The sequence below is a fragment of the Nomascus leucogenys genome, chromosome X (genome assembly GCF_006542625.1).
Source record: "Nomascus leucogenys isolate Asia chromosome X, Asia_NLE_v1, whole genome shotgun sequence".
NCBI lineage: Eukaryota > Metazoa > Chordata > Mammalia > Primates > Hylobatidae > Nomascus > Nomascus leucogenys.
The window spans coordinates 117,909,456-117,924,120 of NC_044406.1; positions in this window are offsets into that span (position 1 = coordinate 117,909,456).

The window sequence follows — 14,665 nt, forward strand, 5'->3', positions numbered from 1 at the left end:
AGCTACTCCCATGTGTGGACAGTCTGACCACCCTGCTCAGACTCTGACCCCCCGTACCTGCTTGGCATCTGTATTAGTTCATTCTCACACTTCTAATAAAGACATACCCGAGACGGGGCAATTTATAAAGGAAAGAGGTTTAATTGACTCACAGTTCAGGTTGGCTGGGGAGGCCTCAGGAAACTTACAATCATGCTGGAAGGGGAAGCAAACACATCGTTCTTCACATGGCAGCAGGAGAGAGAAGAATGAGAGCCAAGCGAAGGAGGAAGCCCCTTATAAAACCATCAGATCTTGTGAGCATTCACTATCATGAGAATAGCATGAGGGTAACCACCCCTATGATTCAATTACCTCTCACCGGGTCCCTCCCATGACACATGGGGATTATGGGAACTACAATGAGATTTGGGTGGGGACACAACCAAAACATATCAGCATCTGACTCTGCACACCATGCTGGGGATCTGCAGGGACACCATTCTCACTGTGCTCAATCTCTGACTCCTTCCTCCAAACTGCCTTTCCATATACCTTGCTCCAGACCTCATGATGGCCTGGGGACTGAATTGTTCAGGAAGAGAAGGAAAAGGAAAGGAAGAGGAACAAGTAGAATTCTACCCATTTAACAGGCTCCAACCACTCTGCTGCCTTTAGTATCTGAGGCCACCACACCTCTCACCAGGATTACCTGAGTTACTTCAAAAAGCTCCACCTTTTAAAAGGGTCCTTTTAAATGTCATCTCTTTATGAAGCATTTTCTTCTCAATCCATCCACATGGCATGGACTACACTGGAGGCAAGAAAGATGAAGAGAAGCTGATGGATATAGAATACACGATGGAGGTAAAACTGACAGGACCAGTTGATGGATTGTGTGTGAGAGGGAAAAAGAAGAATCAAGAATGACAGGTCTTGGCTTTAGCAACTGGGTAGTGCCAGTAACTGAGACAGGGAAGATTGGGAGAGAGACAGGTTGGGGTGGAAGGGGGAAATCTAGAATTCTATTTTAGTAAGGATGAATTTTGAGTTCTATCAATCAGATATCCAAATTAAGAATGTTAAGTAGGCAACTGGATATAGATCTTTGAAATTTACTCCATTTTAAAATTTCTGTCATACCTGCCTTGCTAATCCTCAATCCTGGACAAATACAGTTATGTCTCTTTTTAAAAATCTGTTCCCTTTACAGGGTTCATGAACCCTCTGAATTTGTGTAAGAATTTTGTGTAAGAAGCCTCTGAATTTGTGTAAGAATTTTGTGTAAGAAGCCTCTGAATTTGTGTAAGAATTTTCTATATATGCATGTATGTACAATTATATGGATAGACAATTCATCATAGTTATCACATTTGCAAAAAATCCAGGATGTAAAAAAGGGTTTGAGAACAATTGCATTCAACAGCACTGACAAATATTAAAAACAAGCCAGAACAATAATTAGTCTCATTGTAAATTCATGTTATTCAAGCTTAGCTGGTTTCTTAATGTTATTTAGTGATTTTTTTTTTTTTTTACTATTTACTCCTGTTAAAAGTTCAGGTGTTGGAGATATTTAAGGATAAAAATATAGGTTTTTTTGAAACAGTGTCTCACTCTGTCACCCAGGCTGGAGTGCAGTAGCACAATGATGTCGCAGTGCAACCTCTGCCTCGTGGGCACAAGCAGTCCTCCCACCTTGGCCTCCCAAAGCGCTAGAGTTAGAGGTATGAACCACTGTGCCATCCACACAATTATATTGAGGTTGATTCTTTGACTTATAGATGTTTCTCAAGGTATGCTGAATATTCAGCTAGACAGGGTAGAGCAGAAAAAGAATGGAATCAACTGATCCAAATTCTAGTTCCATATCTGCCTAAAACTCAGGGTGTGTGTTTGGGCAAGTCATCTAACTACCTCTAAGCCTCACTTTCCTCATCTGCAAATAGAGATAATAATACCTCACAAGGTACTTAAAGGTCAAAATTGTAACCAATATTTATGAAAGCATTTTGTGCATATCTAAACTTCAAACCACATGCTGAAAATGAGAAATGTCTTAATTTTCGATGGTATGGTTTGAGGAACTGCTAGACTGTGTTACCTGGGCAGTTTTTAGAATCTGCTAATGCACTGCCCACCTCACTCATCAAAATCAAAATTTCCCCTTTTACAACAGGTTGAGAAGAAGGGTCACCAGAGTGAAGGCCTGGAGGCAATAGAAAGTGGACTGAAAATTCATAACTAGCAATTTATTCAATGTGTTTTGGTGTAAACACACTCCTGGAAATATTTTTGATCTTTAGCTGTAAATCTCTAGGCACTAAGCTGGGCCAAACAGGGAGGGGTTCTCCTTGGGTAGAATGATGAAATCCAGGATGTGTCTTTTTGACCCTCTCATGCCCTCCCCACCCCCACACTCCATCCCTGCCCTCAGTGTCCCCTACTGACAGAATCAGAATATATCTCACCCTCCAGAAATGTGGGAACGTGGAACAGCCTGAGGGCAGAAAGAGGCAGAGAGAAGGCAAGCAATCATTCCTGCCAATTTCCCCTCCCTTCACCTCTTGCCCCAAAGAAGTCATGTTTTTACCTGGTTCTCTCTCTCTGTCTACTTCCTTTCTGCCAGGGAACTTTGCAGTTTCTTAAGAAACTTTTGAAGACCTATAATCTTTCTAGGCCCAAATGAAGGAATTTTTCATGGTGTTATTCTAGGTAATGTGACAAGCAGTATGTGGAAGTCGGGCTTTCTCAGCACATTGAAAATTCAGCCTGATATTTGCTGTCTTTCTTTCCTGCTTCAACGATGAGTCTTGGTGACAGAAAAGAGAGCTACAAGTCTGGAAAGTCCTAGTCAAACATTCTCTTCTCAGAACTATGTCACCAAGTTAGTTGGCTTAGCTAATGAATAAATACTGAAGCACCACTGGCTTCTTGTTGAGTCCTTGCAGTTGACAATTATTCAAAAATAGCTAATATTAGGTAGTGCCATGTATCAAATGTCATTGAGATTATGGTGTATTGCAGTGGTGCTCAATGCAGGGTGCACAATGGAGTCTACTTGGAGGGTAAATTATTGGAATCAAGTGACACCAAACCCCAGCAAGTATGATTCATTTGGTCAGGGTTGGGGGATAAGTGAGCTGGGCAGTGCATTAGTAGATTCTAAAAGCTGCCCAGGTAAAACAGTCTAGCAGTTCCTCAAACTACTAAATATAGAGTTATCATATGACCTGGCAATGCCAGTCCTAGGCATATGCCCAAGAGAAGTGAAAACATATATTCACACACAATATTGTACACAAGTGGTTTATAGCAATGTTATTCAAAGCAACCAAAAGATGAAAGCAGCCCAAAATCTATCAATGGCTGAATGGATAAGCAAAATATGTACATACATACAAAGGAGTATTATTTGGCAATAAAAAGGAATGAAATACTGATACATACTGCAACTTGGATGAACCTTGAAGACATTATGCTAAATAAAAGAAGCCAGTCACAGAAAGTCCGGATATTATATGATTCCATTCATATGAAAGCCCAGAATAGGGAAATCTATAGGGACAGCCAGGGGATTAGTGTTTGCTTAGGGCTGGCTGTGGAGGATGGCGGATATCAGGGTGATAGCTAGTGAGTATGATATTCCTTTTTGAGGTAATGAAACATTCTAAAATTAACTGCAGTGAGGAATGTACCTAACTGTGAATATATTAAAGCCATTGAATTGTACTCCCAAATTGTACGGTGTGGATTATATCCCAATAGAGTTGATTTAAAGAGAGAAAAAAATACTCCCCAGATGATTTTAATGTGCAGCTGAGTTTGAGAACCACTGATGTAGTTGAAAGAGCATGCACTTGAAGTTAGACAGATTGGAACAAAATGACTGTGTCATTAGGTGACCCAGCTGTGGCTTTCTGAGCCTCATTTTCCTCATCTGGAGAATGAGGATAATAATTACTGTCTCATAGGCTTTAGAAAGAGGATTTGGTGTGGAAAACAAATGAAAGTATGTGTAGAGTCTGACACTTAGCAAGCCGGCACTCTATTAAAGGAAGCCATTGCCATCATTGTTTTACTTTTCTGCCTGAAGGCTCACAGGGCCAGCATTAGAAATATTCGTCTTCACTGCACTGACCGGGGAGAAGGTGATCTGGAGTGGAGGGGACCAGGCCAAATGCATTATCTGAATGCAGACTCAATAAATGTCCTCTGTGCTCATAACAATTTTTTTGGCCCCATCACAAAGCCCACATTCTTCCCATGAGTAAGACTGCAGCGTCATTGTTCACTAAGGAAACATCATTGCTTTTTTTTTTTTTTTTTTTTTTTTTGCCATTAAAACTTATGAAGACCAAACACAGGTCCACAGTGGGATCTTAGTGGTATACCCTTGCCTTTCATAATATATTTGTCATCAAATTCTATCAAATCTACTGCTATAATATGCCTCTCAAATCCAGCCACTTGTATCCATGACCACTGCCACTACCCTAGACCAGGCCTCTAGTATCTCTTACCTAATAATTCTGATCTTCTTTAACTGCCTCTACCCTTTTTCCCCTCCAAATCCTTCTCCGCACTGCAGCCAGAGTGATTTTTGTAAAATGCCAATTTGATCAAATCTCTCATTTGAAGAACTTCAAATGGCTTAAAATCTTTCAATGATCCCCTATAGCTCTAAAAGTCCAACTTCTGTCTAACCCTCCGGCCTTATCTCTTACTACTCTCTGTCTCCTAAATATATTTTGAAATTGACCATTCCTTTGTTGCTCTACACCGTGAGTCCAATCTGCCATCATACTCAATCAGGACTCTTCAGCAGCTTGCAAACAGTTTTTCCTAGCTTTAGCCATGCCCCCTTTGAATCCACCTTCCACAGAGCAGCCAGTGTGATTCCTTTGCTTAAATCCTTTTTATGCCTCCCAATTTGCCTAAAAACAAAGATCAAGCTTCTTATCAGGGCTATAAGACCTTCCATGATTTGACCCTGCTGACTTATCCCCCTTCATGCTTACTTACTCAGTTTTCTGTACACATTACTTCTTCCTATCCACGGACCTTTGCAAACATTCTTGCTTTCTGGAATTTCCTGCCTCTGTCCTTGCACGTCCAAGTCCACTACATCCTTCAAGGCCTAGTTCAAATAATACTGTATTCAGGAACTCTCCCCCAACTCCCCCGAGGAACAGTTCTTCCTGGCTTTCAGACATCTCATTTTGCATTATCTTTGTCTCATCACTTTCTCATTTAGTTTGTCATCATGTCTAGTATGGATCTCTCTGCCTCAAATCTAAGATTGTTGAGGTTTAACCACAAATTTTGTTTGAGCCACAAATAACTGAGTCTTAAACAGAAAAAAAAAACAGAGGATCTGGGCAATACCTGAAGGTATTGATTGGGGGGATGTGGCTATGCAAGTGTGAGGGGAAACAAGCTTAAATATATAAACTCCTTGGATTACTAAAATAGATTAGAATCATCCCTGCTAGGTGGTCCAATGTGTGAATTTAGATCGGGGGGAGTTAAATCAAAATGAGAGAAGTTGTTGTAGAGTTGAAAAATAAAATCAAGATCCTTGGCAAGGAACTAGATCTAACTAGAAACGTGTTAGAAAGATGTGCTCGGCGTGTACCGCTGAATGTGCATATGTATACATAAATGTGCACATGCATACTTTTTTATAGATATGAGTGATTACATATATGCATGAGTTTAAGTGTGTGAATGCACGGCTCTGCATGAACAGACATGTATGTATCTGGGTATGGTTATGAATATTTCAAATGTGGTTTTATATGTGTGTATAGTTGCCGAGTAGGGAGGGTCTTAGCTTGAGCCTAAGCTCTGTCAATTGTTGACATTCACACATGCCTGGGCATGGCTGAGAAACTGGTGGGGCAGGCCCGTCAGAAATGTTTGTATTGAAGGACTAAGGATCCTCCTGGGAGATAATTTATCCTGGAAAAAGAAAGAGGTATGCAAACTTGGCCCAGTAAGAAAGCTTTAGTCACTAGAGGGGAGGGACATTTCTGAGTAGAGCACAGTGGCTGTCACTGGAGTTTGTCTCCAGACTTAGCACCATAAATTCAATGTCTGAGCCTTATGGGTATGTAAGAAGTTGTAGTCAATAAAAACAAAAAGAGCTGTTTTACAAAAATATTTTGTCATTATGCACATGCATGACTGCTTTGGGACTGTACTAATTCATTCATTTTTTTCAGTCAACAAATATATTTATCTGACACCTGCTCTGTACCAGATACTGTGCTAAATGTTGGGGATGAAGCAGCAAACAAAGTAACAGAGCTTACATTTGAGTGTAGCCCCCAAAAGAGAGGCATTTTCTGCCACATCCTCCCAAATATCATATACTTGGACATCTATAGGCAGAGCTGCAGCTAGTCTATACTGTATCTGTACAAATTAGAAAATGGCATCTGCTCTAGGCAGCCCCAAATCTTGGTGAGGGAACAATGCACTCTCTGAGCAGGTGAATTAGAAATAGGTATCCATCTTCTCCTCTAGGACAGATTCAACTCCACAGGCATACTGCATGACAGGGGAACGCAGGATGAATTTGACAACTCCTTGTTCTCTCAGAGAGGCATCTCTTGTGCAGTGTGCAATCTGCACAACAGTCCATGGTGACCATGGCTGCAAGTCTCCAAGGTGTCAACAGTTGCTCTGGGCACAAGATAGTGATGCCCAGCACTAATTTTGGTGGTATCTTAGAAAAGCTACTACTAAGGGAAACTATTATTACTCCATAGAAGTAACAGCAGTTTCTACTGTGAATTGCAGAAGCCAGCAGAGGCAGCTGATATCCAGTTGATGTGGTACCGTGCCTTCCAAATGCAGCATTACACAGCATAAGTGTCAGCTCTGCCTAGAAAATATAGCAATGCTTAGATCACATGAGAGCACTTAGAGGATATAAGCTGGAGCACAATAACGGGAGAAAGAAAACACAAAGCCATGTACTTATTCTGACACTACTCATTCATGATCATGTGTGAGAACCCCCCTAAAAACACCCAGAAAAAATTTATTGTGGTACAAACCCTTCAGGGGGATAAAGGAGAAGGCAAGAACTAGAAAATTGTGTGTGTGTGTGTGTGTGTGAGAGTGAGAGCGAGAGAGCACATGCATGTGTGCAAATGTGTGTATGCACAGGCAGCCCAGGGGCTTCTCTTTGCATTTCACATAAAGGATAGAGCCAAAATATGTAGCTATAGCTTTCCAGCCTCTCCAAGAAGAGGGGTAGTTTTCCCTTGCGTAAAATAAAATCCATTTGTTCAGCTATGCAGAAAGAGTTTTCTTCAATATTGGTTGAGTGATTGAATTTAGATCCACAGTACTCAAAGTACTATTGATAGCAATATTAGGATATTTATATCTAGAATCTTAAGGCTTTGTTTAGATTTATGTGAGTTCTTTGTATATTAAGAATATCAACCATTTAAAGAACTGCTGTTAAATATTCACAGTTTTTCCTAATGTGTTGCTTTTTATTAACAGACTCTTTTCTGATTTTAAAAGCAATATACGCTAGCCTGAAGAGTATGTAAAATTTATAAAGGAAACAAAAATTAGCCATAGTCCCACCGTCTACACACACACACACACACACACTATGTAAATAGTTGTTATACTATATTTTTTATTTTCATTATTTTATTGATTATGTATATGAATATATATCTGAATATATATATGAATAGTTTTGATCAGCAGTTGGTTGATTCCACAGATGCGGAACCCATGAATATGGAATCCATGGTTATAGAGGGCTGACTGTATATATACATATACAATCCATATCCACAGATTATGCTGCTATATACAATTTTGCGTTCTGATTTTCACTTAACCATATATATATACACATACATGTATGTATATATATATATACACATACATGTATGTATATATATATATACACATATATATAGATACATATATATATACATATATATAGATACATATATATATATATATATATATATATATATATATATATATACAATCAGCCCTCCATATCCATGGGTTCCATATCCATGGGTTCTGCATCTGCAGAATCAACCAACCGCTGATCAAAACTGTTCCAAAAAAATAAAATAAAATAAAATAATACAAATAAAAACTATAGTATAACAACTATTTACATAGCATTTGCATTGTGTTAGGTATGATAAGTAATCTAGAGGCAACTTAAACTATATGGGAGGATATGTATAGGTTATATGCAAATACTATACCATTTTATATCAGGGATTTGACCATCACAGATTTTGGTATCCACGGGGGTACTGAAAGCAATTCCTTACAGATACTGGGGTGTGTGTGTGTATCCATTAATATTGTGATGTTTTTCCATGCATACACACACACACACACACACACATTAGGATTCTGCTGCTATATACAATTTTGTATTCTGATTTTCACTTAACCTTTTATTGAGAACATTTCCCCATGTCATATTGTATATTCTATAAAATATATTTAATAAATGGCTGCATAGTATTTCATTTTATCAATATGCCATACACATTTTCTTTTCCTATTATAAATGACATTTCAATAAACATCCTCAAATATACATCTTTGCTTAGTTACTATTATATATTATTGGAAGTGGAATTATTCAGTCGAGTTGATGAACATTTAAAAGATTCCAGATACATACCACTAAAGTGTCCTCTAAGGTTAAGCTAATTTACACTCAATGTACAGTCTTAGCAGTAGTGTATGAGTGCTCTTTTTACCCCATGTCTGTTAATAATGAGGATTATCTTTTTATAAATATCTTTATTAATTTCACTCATAATAAAATGTATGTTTTAGTTTCAGATAGTATGGCTGTCTAGGTATTTGGACAGATTTCTGCAGGCAGAAAACAGCTAAAACTGCTGGATGAAGTATATGCATATTATGCTATGTACAGTGTATATATATTATATATATACATATATAGTGTATATATGATATGTGTGGAGAAAGAGAGAGAATCTTGTTAAAAGTGTCAAAAAGCTAATGAGATGGAAATTACCAGGCACGGATCTAAATGAAGGCAGCAACCCAAAGAAATAAGCCAAGCCCTGAAATTTTTACCTAAGGACATTTGCCAAAACAGCCTAATTTGAACTTTGCTCTTTTGTGTCTATGTGATTTATCCAGATATGGGGACAGAACATAAAGCTCAGGGCTCTACCAAGATGGGGAAACTAATTAGGAATCCCTACCACCATAAATCTAGTATCCTAAAGGGTTATGCTCTTAGTGTAAAGGTGAACCAGAAATAAATACATATCCTCAGGAAAATGTAAGGAAAGTTTCTTTGTTGCCTATCACAGCTAGTTGGTGGGAGAAGGCGAATAACCATTCCTGGTTAATTATAACCACAATTTAGCTCTTGTGTGGGTTTATTGCCCCAAATTTACATTACAAGTGAGAACATATGGTATTTGGTTTTCTGTTCCTGTATTAATTCACTTAGGATAATGGCCTCCAGCTGCATTCATGTTGTTGCAAAGGACTTGACTTCCTTTTTTATGGCTGCATAGTATTCCATATGTGTACCACATCTATGAAAATATCTTTGAATCTTGAGAATAAAATACAATTTTCAAACATTCAGGGACTTTGCCACCAGCAGACATACAATATAAGAAATGATAAAGGATGTATACTACAGGCAGAAGGAATATGATTTTTGATAGAACATCTGAATACCAAGAAAGGTTGATAAACAAAGAAAATGACAAATATGCAGGGATAAGGAAACATTAACTATATAAAACAATAGTATCTTGTGGAGTTTCTTCAAAATAAGAGAAGTTAAGTACACAACAATGAAATAATATTTCACTGTTGTATTATTTGCATATTTTTGTTACCAGTAAGCTTGAACAATTTTTGTATGTAGCCATATATATCTTTTCTATGAAATATTTTTTGTCTAATTTTCTCTTGAATTTTTAAGTTTTTCTTCTCAATTTGTATGAGTTTTAAAAGATAGATTAAAGCTATCAATCCCTCATTTATCATATTTGTTACAATATTCTTTGAAGTTTTAAAAATCTAGTACAATCTAAAAATCTTTTGTTATGCAATCCATTGCTTTTAAACTTAAAAAGGTTTTCATTATTAGCAGATCTGATGAACAGTCTTTTTGGGTTTTTCTATTGTTTTTGTTTAGTTTTTCACATTCCCTTTTTTAGATCCTTCTGGATTCTATATTAATACATGTTGTGAGATGAAGCTCTAAAGAAGCCGCGTTTGCTCGTTTTTGCTTGCAAGCATAATTTCACAAAGACCCTGACTCTGTGATAATGTGCACCTCTCTGGAAAGATGCTTTGAAGACAAAAGAGGATAGAGCACATGGGCCCCCACTTCTCTTGCCTGAGACGTATATTCCTTAAAAGACGAATGATCCTAGTCCTTGCCTTTTCAGCACAGAAGATAACATCTGACTGGGTAGGTGATTATGTCACTGTATTGATAACCATATGTACTTTATTTTTTTTTTTGAGATGGAGTCTAGCTCTGTCACCCAGGCTGGAGTGCAGTGGTGTGATCTTGGCTCACTGCAACCTCTGCCTCCTGGGTTCAAGCCATTCTTCTGCCTCAGCCTCCCAAGTAGCTGGGATTACAGGTGCACACCACCACACCTGGCTAATTGTTTGTATTTTTAGTAGAGACAGGGTTTCACCATGTTGGCCAGGCTGGTCTCGAACTCCTGACTTCAAATGATCTGCCTGCCTCGGCCTCCCAAAGTGCTGGGATTACAGGCATGAGCCGTGCCCAGCCCCAGATGTACTCTTATACCCAGTTATATGATTGGAATGTAACTTCTGAGCAAGTTTAATGTGATTTTGCATGTACCAAACCCCTACCACCTGTATATAAGCAATAGGCTGAAATACTGTGCAGGAGCACAGTATTTAGGCCTTGGTCTATAGTCCTCCATAAGACTAAATAAGACTAACTTCATTTAAAAGCTTGACTTTTTTCTTTAGTCAACAATAGTTATCTAATTATCCAAGCACTATTTGTAGTATAATTTCATACTTCCCCACATATGTTAATACCTTCTTATAATGTGTTACATTATATGAACAAAAAATCTTTGGGGGGGTGATCTTTGTGTTTCACTGATCTGTCTGTTCATTCTTACAGTTGTGTCAACCTGTTTTAATTACTATAGCTTTGTAGTATATTTTCATGAATGCTAAGGCTAAGGCTTGTGCTTACCATTACTCTTAGTTTTTCAAATAATTCAAAAAATTAAGATGAACAGTAAATTGGTTTTCAGAAGTATATTGATTGATATTGAGAGGTGACAGCGTGCTGGCAGCCCTCGCTCGCTCTTGGCGCCTCCTCAGCCTCAGTGCCCACTCTGGCCATGCTTGAGGAGCCCTTTGGCCCGCTGCTGCACTATGGGAGCCCCTCTCTGGGCTGGCCGAGGTCGGAACCGGCTCCCTCTGCTTGCAGGGAGGTGTGGAGGAAGAGGCGTGGGCGGGAACCCGGGCTGCACGCACGCTCACGGGCCAGTGCAAGACCCGGGTGGGTGTCGGCTTGGCAGGCCCCACACTTGGAGCGGCTGGCCGGCACCGCCGGCCCCAGGCAGTGAGGGGCTTAGCACCCGGGCCAGCAGCTGTGGAGGGTGCCTCAGGTCCCCCAGCAGTGCTGGCCTGCCAGCACTGTGCTGGAATTCTCACCAGGCCTCAGCTGCCTCCCCGCGGGGCAGGGCTCGGGACCTGCAGCCCTCCGTGCCTGAGCCTCCCCTGCGCCATGGGCTCCTGTGCTGGCCCAAGCCTCCCCGACGAGTGCTGCCCCCTGCTCTGCGGCGCCCAGTCCCATTGACTGCCCAAGGGCTGAGGAGTGCGGGCGCAAGGTGCAGGACTGGCAGGCAGCTCCACCTGCAGACCCTGTGCAGGATCCACTAAGTAAAGCCAGCTGGGCTCCTGAGTCTAGTGGGGACTTGGAAAACCTTTATGTCTAGCTAAGGGATTGTAAATACGCCAATCAGCACTCTGTATCTAGCTCAAGGTTTGTAAATGCACCAATCAGCACTCTATCTAGCTAATCTGGTGGGGACTTGGAGAACCTTTATGTCTAGCTAAGGGATTGTAAATACACCAATCAGCACTCTGTGTCTAGCTCAAGGTTTGTAAACACATCAATCAGCACCCTGTGTCTAGCTCAAGGTTTGTAAATGCACCAATCAGTGCTCTGTGGGGACTTGGAGAACTTTTGTGTCTAGCTCAGGGATTGTAAACACACCAATCAGCACCCTGTCAAAACGGACCAATCAGCTCTCTGTAAAACAGACCAATCAGCTCTCTGTAAAATGGACCAATCAGCAGGATGTGGGTGGGGCCAGATAAGGGAATAAAAGCAGGCTGCCCAAGCCAGCAGTGGCAACCTGCGCCAAGGTCCACTTCCCCAGTGTGGAAGGTTTGTTCTTTTGCTCTTTGCAAGAAATCTTGCTGCTGCTCAGTCTTTGGGTTCGCACTGCATTTATGAGCTGTTAACATTCACCGCGAAGGTCTGCAGTCTCACTCCTGAGCCAGCGAGACCAGGAGCGGACCAGAAGGAAGAAACTCCGAACACATCAGAACATCAGAGGAACAAACTCCGGACACGCCACCTTTAAGAACTGTAACACTCACTGCGAGGGTCCGCGGCTTCATTCTTGAAGTCAGTGAGACCAAGAACCCACCAATTCCGGACACAATATGACTTTGAGGCCATGTAATTCAATGTTAATAGATCATCAAGTTGATATAATACAAGGTAATTAATATGCCTTCACAGAGTGTGACAGAACCAGAATAAAACATTGTATCTAATTTACCTGTCTTTGGATACCCAGAAGAACATGAGACTTGGGGGAGACAGAAATGGTCTTTCCTTCCTCATGCTAACTTTTAGGATCATAATAAACTCTAAAAGAAACAAATGTGCTGTTGTGAAGCTAGTGCACTGTACATGATTCTGATCTTAGGTGGAGGAAGGCCCTGAGGTAGCTAAGTGCAGAACTGCCCACGTAGAGAGGTCCTGTTTCTTGAGTCAAAGAAGGTCTTTTAGGAGTAGCCTTGTATTCTTTATGGTATATTTGTGTAATGTCCATCACGGGGTTTCCTAATGAGACACATTTAGAGAACAATGCAGAATAGGATGAAATCCTATGCTAGACAATGTAGATGCATGCTATAGAATGACTATCCTCTACAAGGTGGGTGATCTCTACACTCAATTTTATAACACTGCTATATATTATTTTCTAACAGCAAATAAACATATCAGAGCTGGAATTATGTGCCAAAGGCAATGCATATGTTAGTTTCTAATGCTCCCATGGAAACCTTAATAGGAGGCTGAAGCTCTTAACTTTGTTTATATCAATGAAAGATACTTCAGCACATCCAAATAAAATATGGAAAAATACTCAGTAACAGACTAAGAAGCATCTTGATTTGCTGGAAGAAAGGAAAAGCGGGACTGGAATTTACCCATAAATTTTCAAGGTTTGCAGAAATAAGAAAGCCTGATATTAGCTTCACTTGACTTTGGCTACAGCCCCACTTGAGGCTGATGGAAGAAAACAAGTCTTTATCATTCTATTCCAACCCCCATCTTCAGGCACAGAGCCAGAGGCAGAGAGGACTAGAAATTTGGTGTGGCTGACTTTTCTGCATTGGCTGTGGATTTCATGTTGATGTACATTGGGAGGCTGACATCCACCCTGCTTAAATAGAAACGGTGTTTGAGTCTGCTTTAAGAGTGCCTCTCCATGAATGGGCAGAAGACAGAGGCTTGTCCTTGAGATAATTAGGGAAACTACCCACCGCACCTCCCCACCTGTCACATGCAGTTTGCCATGCCCCAAGCTGAAATTACACACTCCCTTCACTCCCAACTACCCCATTAACTTTCTCTTGCAGTACAAAAGGTCTACTGATAGTATTATCATCTACCCAGCTGAGTTCAGTTCAAAAATCTTTATTGATCATCTATTTTGTGCTGGATACTGAGATAACTAGTAAATTACACATAAACTTTTCTCTTTTAGAGCTTACCATATAGAAAAGGAGACAGACAAGGAATTTCAGTGTATGAGTAGGATAGGAGATAGGCAAAGAACAGGAAGGAAGTTTCATATGGAGGAAAGACACTAAGCAAAATCTTGAGAGTGTATGCAAGAAGCTATGAACTCATGTGATAGTCAAAGGGAAAGTGTGAGGATAGAAGCAGTGGAAAACAAAGACGAACAAGTAGTCAGGGGCCAGGTCATTCTAAGAAGTCTGGACCAAGCCTGATAGTGATAATGGGACACTGGGGAGCTTTTGACTGGGGAGAGTCAGGATTATATCGACATTTGTAAAAGATCACTGTGGCTGTTTTGTAAAGAAAAGACTAGACTGGATCAAGAGTGAATGCAAAAATACTTATTTAGAATCTAGATTATTTAGGCCTGTCCAGTTACTCAAACTAGAAATTGCTTACTTTATACTTCCCCCTTTTCATCGTAACCAATAATCACATCAAGTTCTCCCAGTTCTACTGCCAAAATTCATTTAATCACTCAGCGTTTATTGAACTCTTCTATGCATCCAACGCCATGATAGGTGAAAAATAATTCATTTTTCTCCTAAGAGAGGCTGATTGCCT